The following is a 9,895-nucleotide window of genomic DNA, read 5'->3' on the forward strand; positions in this document are numbered from 1 at the left end:
CATACCACACACATACCACACACATACCACACACATACCACACACATACCACACACATACCACACACATACCACACACATACCACACACATACCACACACATACCACACACATACCACACACATACCACACACATACCACACACACACCACACACACACCACACACACACCACACACACACCACACACACACCACACACACACCACACACACACCACACACACACCACACACACACCACACACACACCACACACACACCACACACACACCACACACACACCACACACACACCACACACACACCACACACACACCACACACACACCACACACACACCACACACACACCACACACACACCACACACACACCACACACACACCACACACACACCACACACACACCACACACACACCACACACACACCACACACACACCACACACACACCACACACACACCACACACACACCACACACACACCACACACACACCACACACACACCACACACACACCACACACACACCACACACACACCACACACACACCACACACACACCACACACACACCACACACACACCACACACACACCACACACACACCACACACACACCACACACACACCACACACACACCACACACACACCACACACACACCACACACACACCACACACACACCACACACACACACCACACACACACCACACACACACCACACACACACCACACACACACCACACACACACCACACACACACCACACACACACCACACACACACCACACACACACCACACACACACCACACACACACCACACACACACCACACACACACCACACACACACCACACACACACCACACACACACCACACACACACCACACACACACCACACACACACCACACACACACCACACACACACCACACACACACCACACACACACCACACACACACCACACACACACCACACACACACCACACACACACCACACACACACCACACACACACCACACACACACCACACACACACCACACACACACCACACACACACCACACACACACCACACACACACCACACACACACCACACACACACCACACACACACCACACACACACCACACACACACCACACACACACCACACACACACCACACACACACCACACACACACCACACACACACCACACACACACCACACACACACCACACACACACCACACACACACCACACACACACCACACACACACCACACACACACCACACACACACCACACACACACCACACACACACCACACACACACCACACACACACCACACACACACCACACACACACCACACACACACCACACACACACCACACACACACCACACACACACCACACACATACACTAGAGAACAACGAATCGTATCCATTTCAAAGAGAACTAACTCCCCAAGCAGATTTTATGAGCCTGAGGGCATCTACTATGGTAAATTTCTGATCAAGTTTTAACCTAACTTCATTAAAACATTTTTTTAAGCTGTGTATTTTCAAACTGTTGTACAACACCAAATGTATTGTCCCTATAATTTTGTCAGTAACAAATCTGATTTGGTGTGCATTACATCTGAACAGTTTAGTTTTAGAACGGTTTCAATTTGACATGCTAATAACTAACATGAAAGGAGAATGTACTGATGGCTCAATGATTTTCTCACTATTTGTTTGATTCCTGACTGATGCTACATTTTTGTATAATCAGAACAACATTTAGATTTCACAATGTGAATGCTGCTCTTACCGTCAAATGATAGGATATGATTACAGAAGTTTGCACGCAATTTGTTTCCTAAATTATAATTGAAGTGGTATTCGTAAATGGTAATTAAAACTTGCAGATGCAACATTTGAAATTTAGCAATATTCATTAGGTTTATTAATAATCAAAATTAATATAAATGTAGCTGTTTAAAGCAAATCAACAGCAGTAACATGATAAACTGGAATAAAAGGTTTTAGCGTCAAACTTCACTTTTGAAAAAAATCAATTATAAAATTAGTTTTTGAAGTCTAGAGAATGCATCTATTTTCAGTGGTACTAAAATACTTCATGATATCAGTATAAGCAGTAACCATTGCATAATTCAATTCGTCTTGTATAAATGTTTCTTCCACGGCTTCTAAATTCAGAGGCTGCACATAATCATGGCTACCAAAATGCCACAGGGTTAGTAGCAGTGGAAGTGGCACAATGGTGAATTTTTGGAGTACTCTGAGATTGGTTAATGTTCCCTGCCGATGAGAAGAGGCTCTGATTTAATCTCAGAAATGGAAGAGTGTAATGCTCCAACCTGTATACAAAGTGTAAAACGCTTCCTTTCACCAGCGCGGTCATCCCTTACCTTACAAGCACTAAAATTCGGATTTAAATGACAGCCAAATTAATGGTTGCCTACTTTTAATTTTCAGTAAGCTTATGTACTGTACAGTTGCAGAAATTGATAGCAGCTCATGTTTGCTACTCTCAATATTGCATGGGACTTGACTAAAGTTAAATGCCTATTCATGCTCTCACCAGTTCATATAACCATATCCTGGGGCCTTAAATTTAAGTTTATATATTTTTAATTTAACAACGAACAGTTGGTTTTTCCCTTTTTTTCTGTTTTAAAAAAAAAAAAAATCTTAAACTCATTGCAGTTTGGGAAGCCATGTCTTGTGTGGACAATAACAAATAACTTATGACCAACACATTCTGATCTTGAACTATAATCATCAGAGTATTGCACCCATCTAACACTCATTTCCGTCTGTATTTGCTGGACTTTGTATCCATTATTACTACTGACAGATTTAAGCTACCATAATGGCTGCTGTATTTGAAAAAAAACACCAAGTTTGTCACTGAGTTGTGCAGTCAGCTGTTTTACAAAAATTATTTATACTGTATGGAATATTCAGGCTACAATTGCAGTAAAACTTTGGTGTTCAGATTGGGACTGTAGCAGGAATGAATCCCAGTGAACTTGTTGGCAATAAACTAAAGATGTTTAATGTCTAGGATCCATATATTACTGTCTAACTACTTTCTGCTCAAGACTGGCTTCCCAAAGGTTTTCTCATGAAATTGCACAAAGCACTCTTAACAGAGCAAGAGATGGGTTCTCCTTGAGAACCAAATCTTTCTCTGAAATTTGAAATGCTTATTGGTGTGAAATATTCTAGCAGTATTCTCTAGCAGTTAATTTATGCTCTGTAGTTTTCTTGGGGGGGAAAACTGAATACTTACTGCACCATTTACTATCTGTTCTGAAAAATTCCAGTCATTATTGACCGAGCCTTTGGTACAGCATCACAAGGTAGTTGATGACGGTGGTGGCACTATATCCTAGTGACAAGGTCACGAGGGAAGGTCATCGATGACCTACTCTACATAGTTTTGAATACCAGTGTTGGTATTTAGTAGAATGTACTTAGATTAGATTGATTCTGAATTATAAAGTATTCACTGGCAGTTTAGAAAGTTACAGTGAACAAACCTTAGCATTGCACTGTGTCTATGAAGTATTTTGAGTCGGCAAGTTAGTGCTAAATGGAAATGTAGAAAGTATGAAGATGCAGTTAATTTTTTATAATATGCATATACCCAAAATATTGTATGCCAAGTCTGTAAAAATGAGTGGCAAAGGAAACCTCTTAATGGATATTATCTTCCCTGTCCTTGGAAATACTTACACTATTGAAAATAAAAAAGTGTGAAATGCCACTTAATCATTGATATGCTGTTTTTACTGCTGAACTTTATCCCTGTTTGCTGCCTTGTATGTTCTGTTTATACTGAATGATCTCTGACTGTTCTGGTGGCATTCTGGGTTATAGCTCTGACCAGTTTACATTGCAATAGTAATGAATTACAAACTGTACTAGAATTCACTGCTGCAATGTCATTCCATCACTGCATCATCAATTCAAATGATAGATGTAGTTTCATTGAATCCAATTTCTCTCAACTTTGCTCACCGGCTATCTTCCAATGATAGTCCAAATTTGCTCCATAAAATGTGCCTTAGTGATTCTGAAGAAATTTGAGTTGATTTCCCTTCTCCCCTGAAGGGGGGGGGGGGGTAGGGTGGGGTAGGGGGCGCGGGGAGTGGAACCCAAGATAATTTCTAGCCGTTAAAAATACGAATCCACAAACCTGAGACCAATAAACTGAGCTATAGACTAATGGGATGAAAACTGATCTGGACTAGAAAATACTATCTTGCCATTATATTTTTGTACACAAGTATTTTTTATAGGATGCTCCCAACAACCCTAATGTATGTAATAGAGTGCATGTGTCATGTGTGAATAGTGGACCTGTGTCCCTCTCCTTGAGAACTAGTGGTCGCTAACTGCTTTCAAAAAATATATATCCCAAGGGGTTTTACAGAAGATTAAAATTGACACTGAGTACAGTGGTGATTTGGAAATGACCAGGCTTAGTTGAATAGGTAGGTTTTGAAAAGGTACTTTTAAAGACCAGGAGGCTCTAGACAGCTAAAAGTTCTATCACCAGAGATTATACGTGGGACGGGGAGAGGCAATGCAAAGATTTGGGCACAGATTTTGAAATCAGTGCATTGGGGATCAGGTTGGGTCTGCAATGGGCATTCATTAATTGCTAGTGCTCTGCGACCTTTTATGTTTTTCTCCAATCAGTTAGAATGTCCTCATGGTAGATGCCATCCTTGGCTGAAAGTGGGTAGGCAGTCAACCTTGGGAATTGCAACTCCAAATAATTAATTTCCATTTGATGGGAAGGGTGCTTTTGGTGGTGGTGAAAGTGTTGGTGGAAACCTCAATGTAAATATAAATCCAATTTCTCAAACATTAGGGATAGGACAGATGTGCAAAAATAAAGTATGCGGGGGTGGGGGGGGCATCCTTTTTATATTGCTGTGGATGGCAAATTTGAATACCTTACCCCAAACATACACAATGTACTGAGCTGGGTAGCTGAGAGCTTGTGTTGCAGTTATTGGAATGACTAGGGCATCTACAGTATTTATTTGGCAACAATTATCTGATTCATGTCCTAGAGACAGCCCAAACCAATCTCCATTTCAAGTTTGCATTCCACATTTTTGAGGATGATATGCTAATTTCTAGGATCCACTTGTGACCAATTCATTATCAAAATGTTAAATGTTCCAAATTTAGGAGCTATCTAGTATGTACCCCGCATGTGGCCTGGAATTAATTGTTTTATTTTTTGTTCAAAAGGTGGTACCCATTGCCCCATTTCAATCTCAGGAAATTGAAATCTATTCCTGAAGTCCAAGTGAAAGATGAAGGGATGGCAGAGATGCTAAATGAGTACTTTACCTCCATTTTCACAGAAGACTGACAATAGGAATAAAAGTTTGAGCTCGACCAATTAGCTAAGTTTGTGGATAAATAGTACTGGAAAAGGTTACTCTGCGGGTCAGGCAGCATCTGGAGAGAATCAGTTAATGGGCTGGAATTTTGGCTGATTTGCACCCGATTTAGCGACTCGGCAGGGCACAAAAATGATTTTTTTTTGGGGGGGGCGTAAAACGAGGCACACATTTTGCATCCAGGTGGAACTTTTGCCAATGGTTTTCACTGACGCAGGGCGCACCAGGTGCTAACGGTGCCATTTTGAATTCTGAGGAGAAAGTTGGAGATGAGTGATTAATGGGATTGGGAGTAGAACACTGCGTGACTGCATACTTTTGATTGTGAAGTTTGAAAGTTTCTAGTTTGTTTTATAAAAGGACATTTTAAAAGATGGGGACCAATGCCCATTCGGGAGCCAGTAATCCTGGCTGCTATATTCATACAGCTTATTGTTGATCATTTGTAACCTAATCTAAGAGGTTGCAGATGAATGGGGAGGAGGCCTTATGCATGAGGTTTCAGAGAACATCTCTCATACCTCCAGCTCTCCGAGGCACAGTGTGTTAGAAGGCTGCGCTTCTGAAAAGAGGTGGTCACACAGATATGCCAACTCATACCGGCAGGCCTACCACCAGCAACAGGACTGCACTGCCTGTTGAGGTGAAGGTGACTGGCATTTACCTTCTGTGTGTCCGGCTCCTTTCAGGTATCAGTGGGGACATATGCTGCATTCGCCACTGAAAATGCATGCAGAATGGACTTCATAAACTTCCCAATGACCAGGGAGACTCAAAATGAGAGGGCTGCAGGTTTTGAACGATTTGCTAGCTTCCCCAAGGTTCAGGGGGCCCTGGACTGAATGCACATTGCCCTGCGAGCATCTTTACAGAATCCAGAGATTTTCCGAAACCGAAAGGGATTCCGCTCCTTGAACATAGATTTTCTGCGACCATACTCAGCGCATCATGGCAGTCAATGTCCAATATCAAGGGAGCATCCATGATGCTTTCATCTTGCATGAGAGCAGTGTCTCATGTTCCAGCGTCAACCACAAGGCCAGAGCTGGATGCTCAGGGACAAAGGTCACTGCTTCGCCACCTGGCTCATGACCCCACTCCAGAACCCTCAGACAGATGCTGAGCATCATTATAATGAGAGCCATCCAGCCACATCATCGAATGGACAATTGGAGTGCTTGAGCAGCGTTTCTGATGCTTGGACCACTCTGGAGGCTGCCGACAATACTCCCTCAGCAGGTCTCGGCGTTCATTATGGTGTGCTGCATGCTACGCAACTCAGTCATCATGAGGGGACAGGAATTGCAGAACCACCTCAGGAGAAAGCGGGGGGGGTGGGGCAGGGGAGGAGGAAGACGAGTAAGAGGAGCCTGGCGAGGAACCCATGCCACCACCACAACCACGGGGAGGCATAGTGGAGATTTCGCCGCTGCAAAAGCCTTACGTCGGCAGCTCATAATTGAACACTTTGAAGCGTTTGAACGTTGCCTGGCCACTCTATCCCACCATGTTAACTATTCCCCCTCTTATTCTGCCAATGAGACACGACACAGGAATGATTACAGTGAACAAAAAAATGTATTAAACATTGTAAACTTTGTAACCTTTATTGTGAAACTTAAATAAAAGAAAATAAGCTGCATCCAACAGCGATAATTCAACATAATCCAGTGTGAAGCTTTAACATAATCGGTAACATGAAAACATACAATGCATCCAGCATCAACAACATAATACAGCATCATCAATTCCTGCCCCACTATTTTTTCCCACCGTCTTTTGCCCCCCTTCCCCTTACCACCCTCCCTCGCCTGCTGCTCCTGCCCAAGTGGCACCAAGATGGCTGGGGACGCACTGGAACAGCTCGTGGCATGGAAGGCCCAGCTTCTGACTGGCTAGCCTCTTCATCGGCGTCGCCAGTCACAGGTGGTTTGAGTGTGACAGTGGTGAACGTAGAGAGTATGGTGGCAGGCATGGACTGCATCACCTACCCAAGCACAAGCAGAGCTTGTGCCTGTGATGCGCCACACTCTCCAGGACTCCACTGTCACTGCTGGAGGCCACCAGACTCGTATGGGCATTAATGGCCTCGCAGCTCGCACTGACAATCTGCGACCCGACATCCGTAATGGTTGCTTTCAGACTGTCGATGCTCGCGGGAATCCGACATCAAGGAGCAGACGGCTGACCTGGATGCTCTCCCTGGACATTCCCACCTTGTCCAATCCCACGTCAGCCTGTCTGTCAGCAGACGGACTTTGCCGACTCACTCTCCGGAGATGGCATGCGGGATTCAACCCCAGCACTGCGTTGCTGCACGCCACTTTTCCCAGGGGCCTCGCAAGGCTCAAACCCCGAGCACGTAACGTTGTCCTCAGAGGAGCTGAGTGCCGGTGGTGGAACAGGGGTGGATTGATGCTGCGGCGGATGCTGTGTCGGAGTCTGCTCTTCCGTATCCTCCTCTTCCTCCAGATGTTGGCCTGATGTGGAGGGGTCCCTTGAGGGATGCTGCACCTGTGACAGGTCATCTGGAAGTAGAAAGCAACAGACGAGTGGTTAGCAGCAGGGGAGGGGGCAGGGTGACATGAGGAAGGTCGCATAGCACAGGCTCATTTGAAGGACCGCCGCTACTCCATTATATCTAGTCCAGAGACACGGCAGGACATTGTCGCAACCAATCTCAGGGAATCTGCAGGACTTACCCTCAGTATCTGAACGAGGATCAACACCCTCAGTGGTTCATCAGGACATCAAAGTGGGGAGCCATCTTATATGAGTGGCAGAGTGCTGAGAGGCACCAACAGCATGAGAACAAATAGTGTCAGATTTATAATTGAAGTAATGAAGGAGTGCATGAATTAATATTGAACTCACTCTTGACGACCCTTGTCAGATCATTAAACTTTTTTCGGCATTGTGTGCCAGTCCTGACCAGTGTCTGAAGCAGAGAGCTACTCTGCTATGTGCCTCCAAATCCTTTTAAATATGGATGGCTATGGTTTTGATCCACCCTGAAGATGCAACTCCTGCTATCTTCTTTCCAAAGTCCCTACGAGAGCTTCATTAGCCTTGTGGCTGAATCGCCTGGCACGCTGTCTGGAATAGTCGTCCTCCATGATCAAAATGAAAATGTAAACTGGCTGATTCAGCCCTGGTTGTACTGCGCATGTACGCTTGTACGCGGCTGGACGCCTGCATTAGCGTTTGCGACTGGAGACAAGACCAGAAGCGCGGGAAGAAAAAAATATTGCGCATGTACAGAATGGCCAATTTCTTTCAGCGTCATACCTTTCGATTCTGCAGCAGTGTGTGGTGCAATGTCAGAATTAACACTAACATTCCCCGTAAACTTTCATTCGGCGAAAGTTGCAAGCTCTGGTGTTAGTTAACCCGGTTCTAAATTTTTGACAGGCGAAAATGCAAAAATCCAGCCCAATGTCTGAAATGTCATCAACCTGAAACGTTAACTTTCTCTCTCCGTAGATGCTGCCTGACCTGAATATTTCCAGCATTTTCTGTTTGCTATAATATTGTCCAGTTTTGGGAGTCCTACTTTGTAAATACTCTTGCTGAGGGTAGAGATTCACTCAGATGGTACTAGGGATGAGAGACTTTAGTAATGAAGAAAGGAACCAAGCACGGATTTAAGACTGTTCAAAAATTGAAGGATTTTTATAAGTAAATAGTTTTTCCTTTTTTCCACTGCTGAGTCAATAACTAGAAGCCATAAACATATCAGCAAAAGAATGAATACGGTTAGAATTTTTTTTGCAAACATATCAGCAAAAGAATGTTAGAATTTTTTTTGTTTGCAGAGGGTTGTTAGGACAGGAATTCCCCACCAGAAGCTGTTGTTGAAGCAGAAACCAGAGGGAAGTGGATTAATAATGGCTTCTTTAGTGCAGACATGGGTTGAAATGCCTGCTTCTTTGCTATAAAAATGTTAATAAGTCATTTACACTCCCACATATTACGCAAGTGGTGCTCGGAAGACTGGTTTCCAGTTACAAAGCTAAAGGATACGTACTTCCACGTAGAATTCATGCTTTATTTAGCAGTAGAGCTCTTCCTTTTAGCTTTTCCCAGGCTTTCAGCATCATTACATTGTGCCTCTTAGTAGTTACTATCTACTGATCGCTGCAGTATTTTACAAATCTCCATATCTAGATGACTCATTGATCCAGGCTGGAGTCTGCTATGTCGGCAGTCTATCAACTAATCTATACCTTTCAGCAGGTGGGATTTCACTCAATCACATATGGATCCCCACAGAAACATATATTTCTGCAATTTTCAGTCAGAAGGTGGGCCTGGATAACTATCTTGGAGAAGGCACTAATCATTTCAAAGTATTTTTACCCATGTATATTAGAGTTCATGGCAGGGCTTAAGATTCTACTGTGTAATTGCATCATTTTTTGGGAGGTTAACTTGTAGATCAAGGTAATCAACTTTAGCCTTCCTTTCATGATTGTTACATTTCCCA

Source organism: Pristiophorus japonicus, chromosome 3 (assembly GCF_044704955.1).
Source record: "Pristiophorus japonicus isolate sPriJap1 chromosome 3, sPriJap1.hap1, whole genome shotgun sequence".
Taxonomy (NCBI): Eukaryota; Metazoa; Chordata; class Chondrichthyes; family Pristiophoridae; genus Pristiophorus; species Pristiophorus japonicus.